The sequence below is a fragment of the Trichomycterus rosablanca genome, unplaced genomic scaffold (genome assembly GCF_030014385.1).
Source record: "Trichomycterus rosablanca isolate fTriRos1 unplaced genomic scaffold, fTriRos1.hap1 scaffold_112, whole genome shotgun sequence".
Classification (NCBI taxonomy): Eukaryota; Metazoa; Chordata; class Actinopteri; order Siluriformes; family Trichomycteridae; genus Trichomycterus; species Trichomycterus rosablanca.
The window spans coordinates 127,967-143,160 of record NW_026946951.1 but is presented as its reverse complement, the minus strand read 5'-3'; the positions used below and the strand labels follow the sequence as shown (position 1 = coordinate 143,160).

Here is a 15,194-nt window from a genome sequence, read left to right as displayed (position 1 = left end):
GCCGCCTTCACGCCCACACACCTTCTGTCATTCCACCAGCAAAAGAGCAGCTTTGCAAAGACAAAGCCTTCAAAAAATAAGTTGAACTTGTCAACGTTCCTCTCCACGGAAATCTTTAGTAAAAGGCGAAAGATTTGTACGTGAATGAAGAGAAACTCCAGCCCTGCTCGCCGGTCGCCCGGGCCTCCGTAGGCCACCGGCCGCTCAAGGAAGAGGGCTCGAGGTAGAGCGACGAAAACCTGCAGCAAAAGCGCCCTTGGGTCGTCGGGTGGGTGACGAAGCAGCACAGCCTTTGCCTGGAGAAACACAGGGAGGGGGAAAATTAAGTCTTTCGCCTTTTTTTTTTTTTTTTTTTTTTTTTTTTTAAGTAAAATGGAGGGAAAATGAAAAAGCGGGAAAAGGGGGACTCCCTAGCGCAAAAGGACCGAGGAAACCCCGGGCCGTACCCCTAATCCCAACAGCTTTCCAGCAGGGGCCAGTCACCAGCATTCGTCAATTACTCTTTCGTTTGACCGTTTATGAGGGTGCACCGTGCCAGGAGGCAATGCAATACCTGGTCGATGCGTGGAGTGGACAGAGCAAGCCCCTCTTCCGACTCCCAGGCCTAAAAATCCATTTAATATATGGTCCTCGGGTAGAGGACGTATCAGATATTAAACTGATAAGAACAGATACTACACTTGATCTTAGCCAAAAGGTCGAGAAGCGATAACCTGAAATAGGCGCCGGGCCACGGGCCCTACCTTTTGAGGGTCCGGACTAGTGGACGGCGCTGACCGGCCGCCTTCACGCCCACACACCTTCTGTCATTCCACCAGCAAAAGAGCAGCTTTGCAAAGACAAAGCCTTCAAAAAATAAGTTGAACTTGTCAACGTTCCTCTCCACGGAAATCTTTAGTAAAAGGCGAAAGATTTGTACGTGAATGAAGAGAAACTCCAGCCCTGCTCGCCGGTCGCCCGGGCCTCCGTAGGCCACCGGCCGCTCAAGGAAGAGGGCTCGAGGTAGAGCGACGAAAACCTGCAGCAAAAGCGCCCTTGGGTCGTCGGGTGGGTGACGAAGCAGCACAGCCTTTGCCTGGAGAAACACAGGGAGGGGGAAAATTAAGTCTTTCGCCTTTTTTTTTTTTTTTTTTTTTTTTTTTAAGTAAAATGGAGGGAAAATGAAAAAGCGGGAAAAGGGGGACTCCCTAGCGCAAAAGGACCGAGGAAACCCCGGGCCGTACCCCTAATCCCAACAGCTTTCCAGCAGGGGCCAGTCACCAGCATTCGTCAATTACTCTTTCGTTTGACCGTTTATGAGGGTGCACCGTGCCAGGAGGCAATGCAATACCTGGTCGATGCGTGGAGTGGACGGAGCAAGCCCCTCTTCCGACTCCCAGGCCTAAAAATCCATTTAATATATGGTCCTCGGGTAGAGGACGTATCAGATATTAAACTGATAAGAACAGATACTACACTTGATCTTAGCCAAAAGGCCGAGAAGCGATAACCTGAAATAGGCGCCGGGCCACGGGCCCTACCTTTTGAGGGTCCGGACTAGTGGACGGCGCTGACCGGCCGCCTTCACGCCCACACACCTTCTGTCATTCCACCAGCAAAAGAGCAGCTTTGCAAAGACAAAGCCTTCAAAAAATAAGTTGAACTTGTCAACGATCTGTCTCGCGTAAATCTTTAGTAAAAGGCGAAAGATTTGTACGTGAATGAAGAGAAACTCCAGCCCTGCTCGCCGGTCGCCCGGGCCTCCGTAGGCCACCGGCCGCTCAAGGAAGAGGGCTCGAGGTAGAGCGACGAAAACCTGCAGCAAAAGCGCCCTTGGGTCGTCGGGTGGGTGACGAAGCAGCACAGCCTTTGCCTGGAGAAACACAGGGAGGGGGAAAATTAAGTCTTTCGCCTTTTTTTTTTTTTTTTTTTTTTTTTTTTAAGTAAAATGGAGGGAAAATGAAAAAGCGGGAAAAGGGGGACTCCCTAGCGCAAAAGGACCGAGGAAACCCCAGGCCGTACCCCTAATCCCAACAGCTTTCCAGCAGGGGCCAGTCACCAGCATTCGTCAATTACTCTTTCGTTTGACCGTTTATGAGGGTGCACCGTGCCAGGAGGCAATGCAATACCTGGTCGATGCGTGGAGTGGACGGAGCAAGCCCCTCTTCCGACTCCCAGGCCTAAAAATCCATTTAATATATGGTCCTCGGGTAGAGGACGTATCAGATATTAAACTGATAAGAACAGATACTACACTTGATCTTAGCCAAAAGGTCGAGAAGCGATAACCTGAAATAGGCGCCGGGCCACGGGCCCTACCTTTTGAGGGTCCGGACTAGTGGACGGCGCTGACCGGCCGCCTTCACGCCCACACACCTTCTGTCATTCCACCAGCAAAAGAGCAGCTTTGCAAAGACAAAGCCTTCAAAAAATAAGTTGAACTTGTCAACGTTCCTCTCCACGGAAATCTTTAGTAAAAGGCGAAAGATTTGTACGTGAATGAAGAGAAACTCCAGCCCTGCTCGCCGGTCGCCCGGGCCTCCGTAGGCCACCGGCCGCTCAAGGAAGAGGGCTCGAGGTAGAGCGACGAAAACCTGCAGCAAAAGCGCCCTTGGGTCGTCGGGTGGGTGACGAAGCAGCACAGCCTTTGCCTGGAGAAACACAGGGAGGGGGAAAATTAAGTCTTTCGCCTTTTTTTTTTTTTTTTTTTTTTTTTTTTTAAGTAAAATGGAGGGAAAATGAAAAAGCGGGAAAAGGGGGACTCCCTAGCGCAAAAGGACCGAGGAAACCCCGGGCCGTACCCCTAATCCCAACAGCTTTCCAGCAGGGGCCAGTCACCAGCATTCGTCAATTACTCTTTCGTTTGACCGTTTATGAGGGTGCACCGTGCCAGGAGGCAATGCAATACCTGGTCGATGCGTGGAGTGGACAGAGCAAGCCCCTCTTCCGACTCCCAGGCCTAAAAATCCATTTAATATATGGTCCTCGGGTAGAGGACGTATCAGATATTAAACTGATAAGAACAGATACTACACTTGATCTTAGCCAAAAGGTCGAGAAGCGATAACCTGAAATAGGCGCCGGGCCACGGGCCCTACCTTTTGAGGGTCCGGACTAGTGGACGGCGCTGACCGGCCGCCTTCACGCCCACACACCTTCTGTCATTCCACCAGCAAAAGAGCAGCTTTGCAAAGACAAAGCCTTCAAAAAATAAGTTGAACTTGTCAACGTTCCTCTCCACGGAAATCTTTAGTAAAAGGCGAAAGATTTGTACGTGAATGAAGAGAAACTCCAGCCCTGCTCGCCGGTCGCCCGGGCCTCCGTAGGCCACCGGCCGCTCAAGGAAGAGGGCTCGAGGTAGAGCGACGAAAACCTGCAGCAAAAGCGCCCTTGGGTCGTCGGGTGGGTGACGAAGCAGCACAGCCTTTGCCTGGAGAAACACAGGGAGGGGGAAAATTAAGTCTTTCGCCTTTTTTTTTTTTTTTTTTTTTTTTTTTAAGTAAAATGGAGGGAAAATGAAAAAGCGGGAAAAGGGGGACTCCCTAGCGCAAAAGGACCGAGGAAACCCCGGGCCGTACCCCTAATCCCAACAGCTTTCCAGCAGGGGCCAGTCACCAGCATCCGTCAATTACTCTTTCGTTTGACCGTTTATGAGGGTGCACCGTGCCAGGAGGCAATGCAATACCTGGTCGATGCGTGGAGTGGACGGAGCAAGCCCCTCTTCCGACTCCCAGGCCTAAAAATCCATTTAATATATGGTCCTCGGGTAGAGGACGTATCAGATATTAAACTGATAAGAACAGATACTACACTTGATCTTAGCCAAAAGGCCGAGAAGCGATAACCTGAAATAGGCGCCGGGCCACGGGCCCTACCTTTTGAGGGTCCGGACTAGTGGACGGCGCTGACCGGCCGCCTTCACGCCCACACACCTTCTGTCATTCCACCAGCAAAAGAGCAGCTTTGCAAAGACAAAGCCTTCAAAAAATAAGTTGAACTTGTCAACGTTCCTCTCCACGGAAATCTTTAGTAAAAGGCGAAAGATTTGTACGTGAATGAAGAGAAACTCCAGCCCTGCTCGCCGGTCGCCCGGGCCTCCGTAGGCCACCGGCCGCTCAAGGAAGAGGGCTCGAGGTAGAGCGACGAAAACCTGCAGCAAAAGCGCCCTTGGGTCGTCGGGTGGGTGACGAAGCAGCACAGCCTTTGCCTGGAGAAACACAGGGAGGGGGAAAATTAAGTCTTTCGCCTTTTTTTTTTTTTTTTTTTTTTTTTTTTAAGTAAAATGGAGGGAAAATGAAAAAGCGGGAAAAGGGGGACTCCCTAGCGCAAAAGGACCGAGGAAACCCCAGGCCGTACCCCTAATCCCAACAGCTTTCCAGCAGGGGCCAGTCACCAGCATTCGTCAATTACTCTTTCGTTTGACCGTTTATGAGGGTGCACCGTGCCAGGAGGCAATGCAATACCTGGTCGATGCGTGGAGTGGACGGAGCAAGCCCCTCTTCCGACTCCCAGGCCTAAAAATCCATTTAATATATGGTCCTCGGGTAGAGGACGTATCAGATATTAAACTGATAAGAACAGATACTACACTTGATCTTAGCCAAAAGGTCGAGAAGCGATAACCTGAAATAGGCGCCGGGCCACGGGCCCTACCTTTTGAGGGTCCGGACTAGTGGACGGCGCTGACCGGCCGCCTTCACGCCCACACACCTTCTGTCATTCCACCAGCAAAAGAGCAGCTTTGCAAAGACAAAGCCTTCAAAAAATAAGTTGAACTTGTCAACGTTCCTCTCCACGGAAATCTTTAGTAAAAGGCGAAAGATTTGTACGTGAATGAAGAGAAACTCCAGCCCTGCTCGCCGGTCGCCCGGGCCTCCGTAGGCCACCGGCCGCTCAAGGAAGAGGGCTCGAGGTAGAGCGACGAAAACCTGCAGCAAAAGCGCCCTTGGGTCGTCGGGTGGGTGACGAAGCAGCACAGCCTTTGCCTGGAGAAACACAGGGAGGGGGAAAATTAAGTCTTTCGCCTTTTTTTTTTTTTTTTTTTTTTTTTTTTAAGTAAAATGGAGGGAAAATGAAAAAGCGGGAAAAGGGGGACTCCCTAGCGCAAAAGGACCGAGGAAACCCCGGGCCGTACCCCTAATCCCAACAGCTTTCCAGCAGGGGCCAGTCACCAGCATTCGTCAATTACTCTTTCGTTTGACCGTTTATGAGGGTGCACCGTGCCAGGAGGCAATGCAATACCTGGTCGATGCGTGGAGTGGACGGAGCAAGCCCCTCTTCCGACTCCCAGGCCTAAAAATCCATTTAATATATGGTCCTCGGGTAGAGGACGTATCAGATATTAAACTGATAAGAACAGATACTACACTTGATCTTAGCCAAAAGGCCGAGAAGCGATAACCTGAAATAGGCGCCGGGCCACGGGCCCTACCTTTTGAGGGTCCGGACTAGTGGACGGCGCTGACCGGCCGCCTTCACGCCCACACACCTTCTGTCATTCCACCAGCAAAAGAGCAGCTTTGCAAAGACAAAGCCTTCAAAAAATAAGTTGAACTTGTCAACGTTCCTCTCCACGGAAATCTTTAGTAAAAGGCGAAAGATTTGTACGTGAATGAAGAGAAACTCCAGCCCTGCTCGCCGGTCGCCCGGGCCTCCGTAGGCCACCGGCCGCTCAAGGAAGAGGGCTCGAGGTAGAGCGACGAAAACCTTCAGCAAAAGCGCCCTTGGGTCGTCGGGTGGGTGACGAAGCAGCACAGCCTTTGCCTGGAGAAACACAGGGAGGGGGAAAATTAAGTCTTTCGCCTTTTTTTTTTTTTTTTTTTTTTTTTTTTAAGTAAAATGGAGGGAAAATGAAAAAGCGGGAAAAGGGGGACTCCCTAGCGCAAAAGGACCGAGGAAACCCCAGGCCGTACCCCTAATCCCAACAGCTTTCCAGCAGGAGCCAGTCACCAGCATTCGTCAATTACTCTTTCGTTTGACCGTTTATGAGGGTGCACCGTGCCAGGAGGCAATGCAATACCTGGTCGATGCGTGGAGTGGACGGAGCAAGCCCCTCTTCCGACTCCCAGGCCTAAAAATCCATTTAATATATGGTCCTCGGATAGAGGACGTATCAGATATTAAACTGATAAGAACAGATACTACACTTGATCTTAGCCAAAAGGTCGAGAAGCGATAACCTGAAATAGGCGCCGGGCCACGGGCCCTACCTTTTGAGGGTCCGGACTAGTGGACGGCGCTGACCGGCCGCCTTCACGCCCACACACCTTCTGTCATTCCACCAGCAAAAGAGCAGCTTTGCAAAGACAAAGCCTTCAAAAAATAAGTTGAACTTGTCAACGTTCCTCTCCACGGAAATCTTTAGTAAAAGGCGAAAGATTTGTACGTGAATGAAGAGAAACTCCAGCCCTGCTCGCCGGTCGCCCGGGCCTCCGTAGGCCACCGGCCGCTCAAGGAAGAGGGCTCGAGGTAGAGCGACGAAAACCTGCAGCAAAAGCGCCCTTGGGTCGTCGGGTGGGTGACGAAGCAGCACAGCCTTTGCCTGGAGAAACACAGGGAGGGGGAAAATTAAGTCTTTCGCCTTTTTTTTTTTTTTTTTTTTTTTTTTTAAGTAAAATGGAGGGAAAATGAAAAAGCGGGAAAAGGGGGACTCCCTAGCGCAAAAGGACCGAGGAAACCCCGGGCCGTACCCCTAATCCCAACAGCTTTCCAGCAGGGGCCAGTCACCAGCATTCGTCAATTACTCTTTCGTTTGACCGTTTATGAGGGTGCACCGTGCCAGGAGGCAATGCAATACCTGGTCGATGCGTGGAGTGGACGGAGCAAGCCCCTCTTCCGACTCCCAGGCCTAAAAATCCATTTAATATATGGTCCTCGGGTAGAGGACGTATCAGATATTAAACTGATAAGAACAGATACTACACTTGATCTTAGCCAAAAGGCCGAGAAGCGATAACCTGAAATAGGCGCCGGGCCACGGGCCCTACCTTTTGAGGGTCCGGACTAGTGGACGGCGCTGACCGGCCGCCTTCACGCCCACACACCTTCTGTCATTCCACCAGCAAAAGAGCAGCTTTGCAAAGACAAAGCCTTCAAAAAATAAGTTGAACTTGTCAACGTTCCTCTCCACGGAAATCTTTAGTAAAAGGCGAAAGATTTGTACGTGAATGAAGAGAAACTCCAGCCCTGCTCGCCGGTCGCCCGGGCCTCCGTAGGCCACCGGCCGCTCAAGGAAGAGGGCTCGAGGTAGAGCGACGAAAACCTGCAGCAAAAGCGCCCTTGGGTCGTCGGGTGGGTGACGAAGCAGCACAGCCTTTGCCTGGAGAAACACAGGGAGGGGGAAAATTAAGTCTTTCGCCTTTTTTTTTTTTTTTTTTTTTTTTTTTTAAGTAAAATGGAGGGAAAATGAAAAAGCGGGAAAAGGGGGACTCCCTAGCGCAAAAGGACCGAGGAAACCCCGGGCCGTACCCCTAATCCCAACAGCTTTCCAGCAGGGGCCAGTCACCAGCATTCGTCAATTACTCTTTCGTTTGACCGTTTATGAGGGTGCACCGTGCCAGGAGGCAATGCAATACCTGGTCGATGCGTGGAGTGGACAGAGCAAGCCCCTCTTCCGACTCCCAGGCCTAAAAATCCATTTAATATATGGTCCTCGGGTAGAGGACGTATCAGATATTAAACTGATAAGAACAGATACTACACTTGATCTTAGCCAAAAGGCCGAGAAGCGATAACCTGAAATAGGCGCCGGGCCACGGGCCCTACCTTTTGAGGGTCCGGACTAGTGGACGGCGCTGACCGGCCGCCTTCACGCCCACACACCTTCTGTCATTCCACCAGCAAAAGAGCAGCTTTGCAAAGACAAAGCCTTCAAAAAATAAGTTGAACTTGTCAACGTTCCTCTCCACGGAAATCTTTAGTAAAAGGCGAAAGATTTGTACGTGAATGAAGAGAAACTCCAGCCCTGCTCGCCGGTCGCCCGGGCCTCCGTAGGCCACCGGCCGCTCAAGGAAGAGGGCTCGAGGTAGAGCGACGAAAACCTGCAGCAAAAGCGCCCTTGGGTCGTCGGGTGGGTGACGAAGCAGCACAGCCTTTGCCTGGAGAAACACAGGGAGGGGGAAAATTAAGTCTTTCGCCTTTTTTTTTTTTTTTTTTTTTTTTTTTTAAGTAAAATGGAGGGAAAATGAAAAAGCGGGAAAAGGGGGACTCCCTAGCGCAAAAGGACCGAGGAAACCCCAGGCCGTACCCCTAATCCCAACAGCTTTCCAGCAGGGGCCAGTCACCAGCATTCGTCAATTACTCTTTCGTTTGACCGTTTATGAGGGTGCACCGTGCCAGGAGGCAATGCAATACCTGGTCGATGCGTGGAGTGGACGGAGCAAGCCCCTCTTCCGACTCCCAGGCCTAAAAATCCATTTAATATATGGTCCTCGGATAGAGGACGTATCAGATATTAAACTGATAAGAACAGATACTACACTTGATCTTAGCCAAAAGGTCGAGAAGCGATAACCTGAAATAGGCGCCGGGCCACGGGCCCTACCTTTTGAGGGTCCGGACTAGTGGACGGCGCTGACCGGCCGCCTTCACGCCCACACACCTTCTGTCATTCCACCAGCAAAAGAGCAGCTTTGCAAAGACAAAGCCTTCAAAAAATAAGTTGAACTTGTCAACGTTCCTCTCCACGGAAATCTTTAGTAAAAGGCGAAAGATTTGTACGTGAATGAAGAGAAACTCCAGCCCTGCTCGCCGGTCGCCCGGGCCTCCGTAGGCCACCGGCCGCTCAAGGAAGAGGGCTCGAGGTAGAGCGACGAAAACCTGCAGCAAAAGCGCCCTTGGGTCGTCGGGTGGGTGACGAAGCAGCACAGCCTTTGCCTGGAGAAACACAGGGAGGGGGAAAATTAAGTCTTTCGCCTTTTTTTTTTTTTTTTTTTTTTTTTTTAAGTAAAATGGAGGGAAAATGAAAAAGCGGGAAAAGGGGGACTCCCTAGCGCAAAAGGACCGAGGAAACCCCGGGCCGTACCCCTAATCCCAACAGCTTTCCAGCAGGGGCCAGTCACCAGCATTCGTCAATTACTCTTTCGTTTGACCGTTTATGAGAGTGCACCGTGCCAGGAGGCAATGCAATACCTGGTCAATGCGTGGAGTGGACGGAGCAAGCCCCTCTTCCGACTCCCAGGCCTAAAAATCCATTTAATATATGGTCCTCGGGTAGAGGACGTATCAGATATTAAACTGATAAGAACAGATACTACACTTGATCTTAGCCAAAAGGCCGAGAAGCGATAACCTGAAATAGGCGCCGGGCCACAGGCCCTACCTTTTGAGGGTCCGGACTAGTGGACGGCGCTGACCGGCCGCCTTCACGCCCACACACCTTCTGTCATTCCACCAGCAAAAGAGCAGCTTTGCAAAGACAAAGCCTTCAAAAAATAAGTTGAACTTGTCAACGTTCCTCTCCACGGAAATCTTTAGTAAAAGGCGAAAGATTTGTACGTGAATGAAGAGAAACTCCAGCCCTGCTCGCCGGTCGCCCGGGCCTCCGTAGGCCACCGGCCGCTCAAGGAAGAGGGCTCGAGGTAGAGCGACGAAAACCTGCAGCAAAAGCGCCCTTGGGTCGTCGGGTGGGTGACGAAGCAGCACAGCCTTTGCCTGGAGAAACACAGGGAGGGGGAAAATTAAGTCTTTCGCCTTTTTTTTTTTTTTTTTTTTTTTTTTTAAGTAAAATGGAGGGAAAATGAAAAAGCGGGAAAAGGGGGACTCCCTAGCGCAAAAGGACCGAGGAAACCCCGGGCCGTACCCCTAATCCCAACAGCTTTCCAGCAGGGGCCAGTCACCAGCATTCGTCAATTACTCTTTCGTTTGACCGTTTATGAGGGTGCACCGTGCCAGGAGGCAATGCAATACCTGGTCGATGCGTGGAGTGGACGGAGCAAGCCCCTCTTCCGACTCCCAGGCCTAAAAATCCATTTAATATATGGTCCTCGGGTAGAGGACGTATCAGATATTAAACTGATAAGAACAGATACTACACTTGATCTTAGCCAAAAGGCCGAGAAGCGATAACCTGAAATAGGCGCCAGGCCACGGGCCCTACCTTTTGAGGGTCCGGACTAGTGGACGGCGCTGACCGGCCGCCTTCACGCCCACACACCTTCTGTCATTCCACCAGCAAAAGAGCAGCTTTGCAAAGACAAAGCCTTCAAAAAATAAGTTGAACTTGTCAACGTTCCTCTCCACGGAAATCTTTAGTAAAAGGCGAAAGATTTGTACGTGAATGAAGAGAAACTCCAGCCCTGCTCGCCGGTCGCCCGGGCCTCCGTAGGCCACCGGCCGCTCAAGGAAGAGGGCTCGAGGTAGAGCGACGAAAACCTGCAGCAAAAGCGCCCTTGGGTCGTCGGGTGGGTGACGAAGCAGCACAGCCTTTGCCTGGAGAAACACAGGGAGGGGGAAAATTAAGTCTTTCGCCTTTTTTTTTTTTTTTTTTTTTTTTTTTTAAGTAAAATGGAGGGAAAATGAAAAAGCGGGAAAAGGGGGACTCCCTAGCGCAAAAGGACCGAGGAAACCCCAGGCCGTACCCCTAATCCCAACAGCTTTCCAGCAGGGGCCAGTCACCAGCATTCGTCAATTACTCTTTCGTTTGACCGTTTATGAGGGTGCACCGTGCCAGGAGGCAATGCAATACCTGGTCGATGCGTGGAGTGGACGGAGCAAGCCCCTCTTCCGACTCCCAGGCCTAAAAATCCATTTAATATATGGTCCTCGGATAGAGGACGTATCAGATATTAAACTGATAAGAACAGATACTACACTTGATCTTAGCCAAAAGGTCGAGAAGCGATAACCTGAAATAGGCGCCGGGCCACGGGCCCTACCTTTTGAGGGTCCGGACTAGTGGACGGCGCTGACCGGCCGCCTTCACGCCCACACACCTTCTGTCATTCCACCAGCAAAAGAGCAGCTTTGCAAAGACAAAGCCTTCAAAAAATAAGTTGAACTTGTCAACGTTCCTCTCCACGGAAATCTTTAGTAAAAGGCGAAAGATTTGTACGTGAATGAAGAGAAACTCCAGCCCTGCTCGCCGGTCGCCCGGGCCTCCGTAGGCCACCGGCCGCTCAAGGAAGAGGGCTCGAGGTAGAGCGACGAAAACCTGCAGCAAAAGCGCCCTTGGGTCGTCGGGTGGGTGACGAAGCAGCACAGCCTTTGCCTGGAGAAACACAGGGAGGGGGAAAATTAAGTCTTTCGCCTTTTTTTTTTTTTTTTTTTTTTTTTTTAAGTAAAATGGAGGGAAAATGAAAAAGCGGGAAAAGGGGGACTCCCTAGCGCAAAAGGACCGAGGAAACCCCGGGCCGTACCCCTAATCCCAACAGCTTTCCAGCAGGGGCCAGTCACCAGCATTCGTCAATTACTCTTTCGTTTGACCGTTTATGAGAGTGCACCGTGCCAGGAGGCAATGCAATACCTGGTCAATGCGTGGAGTGGACGGAGCAAGCCCCTCTTCCGACTCCCAGGCCTAAAAATCCATTTAATATATGGTCCTCGGGTAGAGGACGTATCAGATATTAAACTGATAAGAACAGATACTACACTTGATCTTAGCCAAAAGGCCGAGAAGCGATAACCTGAAATAGGCGCCGGGCCACAGGCCCTACCTTTTGAGGGTCCGGACTAGTGGACGGCGCTGACCGGCCGCCTTCACGCCCACACACCTTCTGTCATTCCACCAGCAAAAGAGCAGCTTTGCAAAGACAAAGCCTTCAAAAAATAAGTTGAACTTGTCAACGTTCCTCTCCACGGAAATCTTTAGTAAAAGGCGAAAGATTTGTACGTGAATGAAGAGAAACTCCAGCCCTGCTCGCCGGTCGCCCGGGCCTCCGTAGGCCACCGGCCGCTCAAGGAAGAGGGCTCGAGGTAGAGCGACGAAAACCTGCAGCAAAAGCGCCCTTGGGTCGTCGGGTGGGTGACGAAGCAGCACAGCCTTTGCCTGGAGAAACACAGGGAGGGGGAAAATTAAGTCTTTCGCCTTTTTTTTTTTTTTTTTTTTTTTTTTTAAGTAAAATGGAGGGAAAATGAAAAAGCGGGAAAAGGGGGACTCCCTAGCGCAAAAGGACCGAGGAAACCCCGGGCCGTACCCCTAATCCCAACAGCTTTCCAGCAGGGGCCAGTCACCAGCATTCGTCAATTACTCTTTCGTTTGACCGTTTATGAGGGTGCACCGTGCCAGGAGGCAATGCAATACCTGGTCGATGCGTGGAGTGGACGGAGCAAGCCCCTCTTCCGACTCCCAGGCCTAAAAATCCATTTAATATATGGTCCTCGGGTAGAGGACGTATCAGATATTAAACTGATAAGAACAGATACTACACTTGATCTTAGCCAAAAGGCCGAGAAGCGATAACCTGAAATAGGCGCCGGGCCACGGGCCCTACCTTTTGAGGGTCCGGACTAGTGGACGGCGCTGACCGGCCGCCTTCACGCCCACACACCTTCTGTCATTCCACCAGCAAAAGAGCAGCTTTGCAAAGACAAAGCCTTCAAAAAATAAGTTGAACTTGTCAACGTTCCTCTCCACGGAAATCTTTAGTAAAAGGCGAAAGATTTGTACGTGAATGAAGAGAAACTCCAGCCCTGCTCGCCGGTCGCCCGGGCCTCCGTAGGCCACCGGCCGCTCAAGGAAGAGGGCTCGAGGTAGAGCGACGAAAACCTGCAGCAAAAGCGCCCTTGGGTCGTCGGGTGGGTGACGAAGCAGCACAGCCTTTGCCTGGAGAAACACAGGGAGGGGGAAAATTAAGTCTTTCGCCTTTTTTTTTTTTTTTTTTTTTTTTTTTTAAGTAAAATGGAGGGAAAATGAAAAAGCGGGAAAAGGGGGACTCCCTAGCGCAAAAGGACCGAGGAAACCCCAGGCCGTACCCCTAATCCCAACAGCTTTCCAGCAGGGGCCAGTCACCAGCATTCGTCAATTACTCTTTCGTTTGACCGTTTATGAGGGTGCACCGTGCCAGGAGGCAATGCAATACCTGGTCGATGCGTGGAGTGGACGGAGCAAGCCCCTCTTCCGACTCCCAGGCCTAAAAATCCATTTAATATATGGTCCTCGGGTAGAGGACGTATCAGATATTAAACTGATAAGAACAGATACTACACTTGATCTTAGCCAAAAGGTCGAGAAGCGATAACCTGAAATAGGCGCCGGGCCACGGGCCCTACCTTTTGAGGGTCCGGACTAGTGGACGGCGCTGACCGGCCGCCTTCACGCCCACACACCTTCTGTCATTCCACCAGCAAAAGAGCAGCTTTGCAAAGACAAAGCCTTCAAAAAATAAGTTGAACTTGTCAACGTTCCTCTCCACGGAAATCTTTAGTAAAAGGCGAAAGATTTGTACGTGAATGAAGAGAAACTCCAGCCCTGCTCGCCGGTCGCCCGGGCCTCCGTAGGCCACCGGCCGCTCAAGGAAGAGGGCTCGAGGTAGAGCGACGAAAACCTGCAGCAAAAGCGCCCTTGGGTCGTCGGGTGGGTGACGAAGCAGCACAGCCTTTGCCTGGAGAAACACAGGGAGGGGGAAAATTAAGTCTTTCGCCTTTTTTTTTTTTTTTTTTTTTTTTTTTTAAGTAAAATGGAGGGAAAATGAAAAAGCGGGAAAAGGGGGACTCCCTAGCGCAAAAGGACCGAGGAAACCCCAGGCCGTACCCCTAATCCCAACAGCTTTCCAGCAGGGGCCAGTCACCAGCATTCGTCAATTACTCTTTCGTTTGACCGTTTATGAGGGTGCACCGTGCCAGGAGGCAATGCAATACCTGGTCGATGCGTGGAGTGGACGGAGCAAGCCCCTCTTCCGACTCCCAGGCCTAAAAATCCATTTAATATATGGTCCTCGGGTAGAGGACGTATCAGATATTAAACTGATAAGAACAGATACTACACTTGATCTTAGCCAAAAGGTCGAGAAGCGATAACCTGAAATAGGCGCCGGGCCACGGGCCCTACCTTTTGAGGGTCCGGACTAGTGGACGGCGCTGACCGGCCGCCTTCACGCCCACACACCTTCTGTCATTCCACCAGCAAAAGAGCAGCTTTGCAAAGACAAAGCCTTCAAAAAATAAGTTGAACTTGTCAACGTTCCTCTCCACGGAAATCTTTAGTAAAAGGCGAAAGATTTGTACGTGAATGAAGAGAAACTCCAGCCCTGCTCGCCGGTCGCCCGGGCCTCCGTAGGCCACCGGCCGCTCAAGGAAGAGGGCTCGAGGTAGAGCGACGAAAACCTGCAGCAAAAGCGCCCTTGGGTCGTCGGGTGGGTGACGAAGCAGCACAGCCTTTGCCTGGAGAAACACAGGGAGGGGGAAAATTAAGTCTTTCGCCTTTTTTTTTTTTTTTTTTTTTTTTTTTAAGTAAAATGGAGGGAAAATGAAAAAGCGGGAAAAGGGGGACTCCCTAGCGCAAAAGGACCGAGGAAACCCCGGGCCGTACCCCTAATCCCAACAGCTTTCCAGCAGGGGCCAGTCACCAGCATTCGTCAATTACTCTTTCGTTTGACCGTTTATGAGGGTGCACCGTGCCAGGAGGCAATGCAATACCTGGTCGATGCGTGGAGTGGACGGAGCAAGCCCCTCTTCCGACTCCCAGGCCTAAAAATCCATTTAATATATGGTCCTCGGGTAGAGGACGTATCAGATATTAAACTGATAAGAACAGATACTACACTTGATCTTAGCCAAAAGGCCGAGAAGCGATAACCTGAAATAGGCGCCGGGCCACGGGCCCTACCTTTTGAGGGTCCGGACTAGTGGACGGCGCTGACCGGCCGCCTTCACGCCCACACACCTTCTGTCATTCCACCAGCAAAAGAGCAGCTTTGCAAAGACAAAGCCTTCAAAAAATAAGTTGAACTTGTCAACGTTCCTCTCCACGGAAATCTTTAGTAAAAGGCGAAAGATTTGTACGTGAATGAAGAGAAACTCCAGCCCTGCTCGCCGGTCGCCCGGGCCTCCGTAGGCCACCGGCCGCTCAAGGAAGAGGGCTCGAGGTAGAGCGACGAAAACCTGCAGCAAAAGCGCCCTTGGGTCGTCGGGTGGGTGACGAAGCAGCACAGCCTTTGCCTGGAGAAACACAGGGAGGGGGAAAATTAAGTCTTTCGCCTTTTTTTTTTTTTTTTTTTTTTTTTTTTAAGTAAAATGGAGGGAAAATGAAAAAGCGGGAAAAGGGGGACTCCCTAGCGCAA

At 51.2% G+C, this 15,194-nt stretch overlaps 39 non-coding genes across 39 annotated transcripts; all 39 read right to left on the bottom strand.

Annotated features, from left to right (window-relative positions):
- Positions 1–48: 48 nt before the first annotated feature.
- On the bottom strand, positions 49–163 carry LOC134304725 (U5 spliceosomal RNA). The gene has a single exon (XR_010008119.1). It is a non-coding gene; the product is annotated as a U5 spliceosomal RNA (small nuclear RNA).
- A 356-nt stretch (positions 164–519) lies between these two features.
- LOC134304581 (U2 spliceosomal RNA) lies at positions 520–710 on the bottom strand. The gene has a single exon (XR_010007991.1). It is a non-coding gene; the product is annotated as a U2 spliceosomal RNA (small nuclear RNA).
- Positions 711–827: 117 nt separating this feature from the next.
- Positions 828–942, bottom strand: LOC134304724 (U5 spliceosomal RNA). The gene has a single exon (XR_010008118.1). It is a non-coding gene; the product is annotated as a U5 spliceosomal RNA (small nuclear RNA).
- Positions 943–1,296: 354 nt separating this feature from the next.
- Positions 1,297–1,487, bottom strand: LOC134304522 (U2 spliceosomal RNA). The gene has a single exon (XR_010007934.1). It is a non-coding gene; the product is annotated as a U2 spliceosomal RNA (small nuclear RNA).
- Positions 1,488–1,604: 117 nt separating this feature from the next.
- Positions 1,605–1,719, bottom strand: LOC134304782 (U5 spliceosomal RNA). The gene has a single exon (XR_010008173.1). It is a non-coding gene; the product is annotated as a U5 spliceosomal RNA (small nuclear RNA).
- Positions 1,720–2,074: 355 nt separating this feature from the next.
- Positions 2,075–2,265, bottom strand: LOC134304575 (U2 spliceosomal RNA). Its single transcript, XR_010007985.1, has one exon. It is a non-coding gene; the product is annotated as a U2 spliceosomal RNA (small nuclear RNA).
- Positions 2,266–2,382: 117 nt separating this feature from the next.
- Positions 2,383–2,497, bottom strand: LOC134304723 (U5 spliceosomal RNA). Its single transcript, XR_010008117.1, has one exon. It is a non-coding gene; the product is annotated as a U5 spliceosomal RNA (small nuclear RNA).
- Positions 2,498–2,853: 356 nt separating this feature from the next.
- On the bottom strand, positions 2,854–3,044 carry LOC134304580 (U2 spliceosomal RNA). Its single transcript, XR_010007990.1, has one exon. It is a non-coding gene; the product is annotated as a U2 spliceosomal RNA (small nuclear RNA).
- Positions 3,045–3,161: 117 nt separating this feature from the next.
- On the bottom strand, positions 3,162–3,276 carry LOC134304722 (U5 spliceosomal RNA). The gene has a single exon (XR_010008116.1). It is a non-coding gene; the product is annotated as a U5 spliceosomal RNA (small nuclear RNA).
- Positions 3,277–3,630: 354 nt separating this feature from the next.
- On the bottom strand, positions 3,631–3,821 carry LOC134304521 (U2 spliceosomal RNA). Its single transcript, XR_010007933.1, has one exon. It is a non-coding gene; the product is annotated as a U2 spliceosomal RNA (small nuclear RNA).
- A 117-nt stretch (positions 3,822–3,938) lies between these two features.
- On the bottom strand, positions 3,939–4,053 carry LOC134304720 (U5 spliceosomal RNA). The gene has a single exon (XR_010008115.1). It is a non-coding gene; the product is annotated as a U5 spliceosomal RNA (small nuclear RNA).
- Positions 4,054–4,408: 355 nt separating this feature from the next.
- On the bottom strand, positions 4,409–4,599 carry LOC134304574 (U2 spliceosomal RNA). Its single transcript, XR_010007984.1, has one exon. It is a non-coding gene; the product is annotated as a U2 spliceosomal RNA (small nuclear RNA).
- Positions 4,600–4,716: 117 nt separating this feature from the next.
- LOC134304719 (U5 spliceosomal RNA) lies at positions 4,717–4,831 on the bottom strand. The gene has a single exon (XR_010008114.1). It is a non-coding gene; the product is annotated as a U5 spliceosomal RNA (small nuclear RNA).
- Positions 4,832–5,186: 355 nt separating this feature from the next.
- LOC134304520 (U2 spliceosomal RNA) lies at positions 5,187–5,377 on the bottom strand. The gene has a single exon (XR_010007932.1). It is a non-coding gene; the product is annotated as a U2 spliceosomal RNA (small nuclear RNA).
- Positions 5,378–5,494: 117 nt separating this feature from the next.
- On the bottom strand, positions 5,495–5,609 carry LOC134304718 (U5 spliceosomal RNA). Its single transcript, XR_010008113.1, has one exon. It is a non-coding gene; the product is annotated as a U5 spliceosomal RNA (small nuclear RNA).
- A 355-nt stretch (positions 5,610–5,964) lies between these two features.
- On the bottom strand, positions 5,965–6,155 carry LOC134304560 (U2 spliceosomal RNA). Its single transcript, XR_010007971.1, has one exon. It is a non-coding gene; the product is annotated as a U2 spliceosomal RNA (small nuclear RNA).
- Positions 6,156–6,272: 117 nt separating this feature from the next.
- LOC134304717 (U5 spliceosomal RNA) lies at positions 6,273–6,387 on the bottom strand. Its single transcript, XR_010008112.1, has one exon. It is a non-coding gene; the product is annotated as a U5 spliceosomal RNA (small nuclear RNA).
- A 354-nt stretch (positions 6,388–6,741) lies between these two features.
- LOC134304519 (U2 spliceosomal RNA) lies at positions 6,742–6,932 on the bottom strand. Its single transcript, XR_010007931.1, has one exon. It is a non-coding gene; the product is annotated as a U2 spliceosomal RNA (small nuclear RNA).
- A 117-nt stretch (positions 6,933–7,049) lies between these two features.
- Positions 7,050–7,164, bottom strand: LOC134304716 (U5 spliceosomal RNA). Its single transcript, XR_010008111.1, has one exon. It is a non-coding gene; the product is annotated as a U5 spliceosomal RNA (small nuclear RNA).
- Positions 7,165–7,519: 355 nt separating this feature from the next.
- On the bottom strand, positions 7,520–7,710 carry LOC134304554 (U2 spliceosomal RNA). The gene has a single exon (XR_010007966.1). It is a non-coding gene; the product is annotated as a U2 spliceosomal RNA (small nuclear RNA).
- Positions 7,711–7,827: 117 nt separating this feature from the next.
- On the bottom strand, positions 7,828–7,942 carry LOC134304715 (U5 spliceosomal RNA). Its single transcript, XR_010008110.1, has one exon. It is a non-coding gene; the product is annotated as a U5 spliceosomal RNA (small nuclear RNA).
- A 355-nt stretch (positions 7,943–8,297) lies between these two features.
- Positions 8,298–8,488, bottom strand: LOC134304559 (U2 spliceosomal RNA). The gene has a single exon (XR_010007970.1). It is a non-coding gene; the product is annotated as a U2 spliceosomal RNA (small nuclear RNA).
- A 117-nt stretch (positions 8,489–8,605) lies between these two features.
- On the bottom strand, positions 8,606–8,720 carry LOC134304713 (U5 spliceosomal RNA). The gene has a single exon (XR_010008108.1). It is a non-coding gene; the product is annotated as a U5 spliceosomal RNA (small nuclear RNA).
- A 354-nt stretch (positions 8,721–9,074) lies between these two features.
- Positions 9,075–9,265, bottom strand: LOC134304547 (U2 spliceosomal RNA). Its single transcript, XR_010007959.1, has one exon. It is a non-coding gene; the product is annotated as a U2 spliceosomal RNA (small nuclear RNA).
- Positions 9,266–9,382: 117 nt separating this feature from the next.
- On the bottom strand, positions 9,383–9,497 carry LOC134304712 (U5 spliceosomal RNA). Its single transcript, XR_010008107.1, has one exon. It is a non-coding gene; the product is annotated as a U5 spliceosomal RNA (small nuclear RNA).
- Positions 9,498–9,851: 354 nt separating this feature from the next.
- On the bottom strand, positions 9,852–10,042 carry LOC134304517 (U2 spliceosomal RNA). Its single transcript, XR_010007930.1, has one exon. It is a non-coding gene; the product is annotated as a U2 spliceosomal RNA (small nuclear RNA).
- A 117-nt stretch (positions 10,043–10,159) lies between these two features.
- LOC134304711 (U5 spliceosomal RNA) lies at positions 10,160–10,274 on the bottom strand. The gene has a single exon (XR_010008106.1). It is a non-coding gene; the product is annotated as a U5 spliceosomal RNA (small nuclear RNA).
- A 355-nt stretch (positions 10,275–10,629) lies between these two features.
- On the bottom strand, positions 10,630–10,820 carry LOC134304558 (U2 spliceosomal RNA). Its single transcript, XR_010007969.1, has one exon. It is a non-coding gene; the product is annotated as a U2 spliceosomal RNA (small nuclear RNA).
- A 117-nt stretch (positions 10,821–10,937) lies between these two features.
- Positions 10,938–11,052, bottom strand: LOC134304710 (U5 spliceosomal RNA). The gene has a single exon (XR_010008105.1). It is a non-coding gene; the product is annotated as a U5 spliceosomal RNA (small nuclear RNA).
- A 354-nt stretch (positions 11,053–11,406) lies between these two features.
- Positions 11,407–11,597, bottom strand: LOC134304546 (U2 spliceosomal RNA). Its single transcript, XR_010007958.1, has one exon. It is a non-coding gene; the product is annotated as a U2 spliceosomal RNA (small nuclear RNA).
- A 117-nt stretch (positions 11,598–11,714) lies between these two features.
- Positions 11,715–11,829, bottom strand: LOC134304709 (U5 spliceosomal RNA). The gene has a single exon (XR_010008104.1). It is a non-coding gene; the product is annotated as a U5 spliceosomal RNA (small nuclear RNA).
- Positions 11,830–12,183: 354 nt separating this feature from the next.
- On the bottom strand, positions 12,184–12,374 carry LOC134304516 (U2 spliceosomal RNA). Its single transcript, XR_010007929.1, has one exon. It is a non-coding gene; the product is annotated as a U2 spliceosomal RNA (small nuclear RNA).
- Positions 12,375–12,491: 117 nt separating this feature from the next.
- Positions 12,492–12,606, bottom strand: LOC134304708 (U5 spliceosomal RNA). Its single transcript, XR_010008103.1, has one exon. It is a non-coding gene; the product is annotated as a U5 spliceosomal RNA (small nuclear RNA).
- A 355-nt stretch (positions 12,607–12,961) lies between these two features.
- On the bottom strand, positions 12,962–13,152 carry LOC134304571 (U2 spliceosomal RNA). The gene has a single exon (XR_010007982.1). It is a non-coding gene; the product is annotated as a U2 spliceosomal RNA (small nuclear RNA).
- Positions 13,153–13,269: 117 nt separating this feature from the next.
- Positions 13,270–13,384, bottom strand: LOC134304707 (U5 spliceosomal RNA). The gene has a single exon (XR_010008102.1). It is a non-coding gene; the product is annotated as a U5 spliceosomal RNA (small nuclear RNA).
- Positions 13,385–13,739: 355 nt separating this feature from the next.
- LOC134304570 (U2 spliceosomal RNA) lies at positions 13,740–13,930 on the bottom strand. Its single transcript, XR_010007981.1, has one exon. It is a non-coding gene; the product is annotated as a U2 spliceosomal RNA (small nuclear RNA).
- A 117-nt stretch (positions 13,931–14,047) lies between these two features.
- On the bottom strand, positions 14,048–14,162 carry LOC134304706 (U5 spliceosomal RNA). Its single transcript, XR_010008101.1, has one exon. It is a non-coding gene; the product is annotated as a U5 spliceosomal RNA (small nuclear RNA).
- Positions 14,163–14,516: 354 nt separating this feature from the next.
- On the bottom strand, positions 14,517–14,707 carry LOC134304515 (U2 spliceosomal RNA). The gene has a single exon (XR_010007928.1). It is a non-coding gene; the product is annotated as a U2 spliceosomal RNA (small nuclear RNA).
- A 117-nt stretch (positions 14,708–14,824) lies between these two features.
- On the bottom strand, positions 14,825–14,939 carry LOC134304704 (U5 spliceosomal RNA). The gene has a single exon (XR_010008100.1). It is a non-coding gene; the product is annotated as a U5 spliceosomal RNA (small nuclear RNA).
- Between the last annotated feature and the right edge of the window lie 255 nt (positions 14,940–15,194).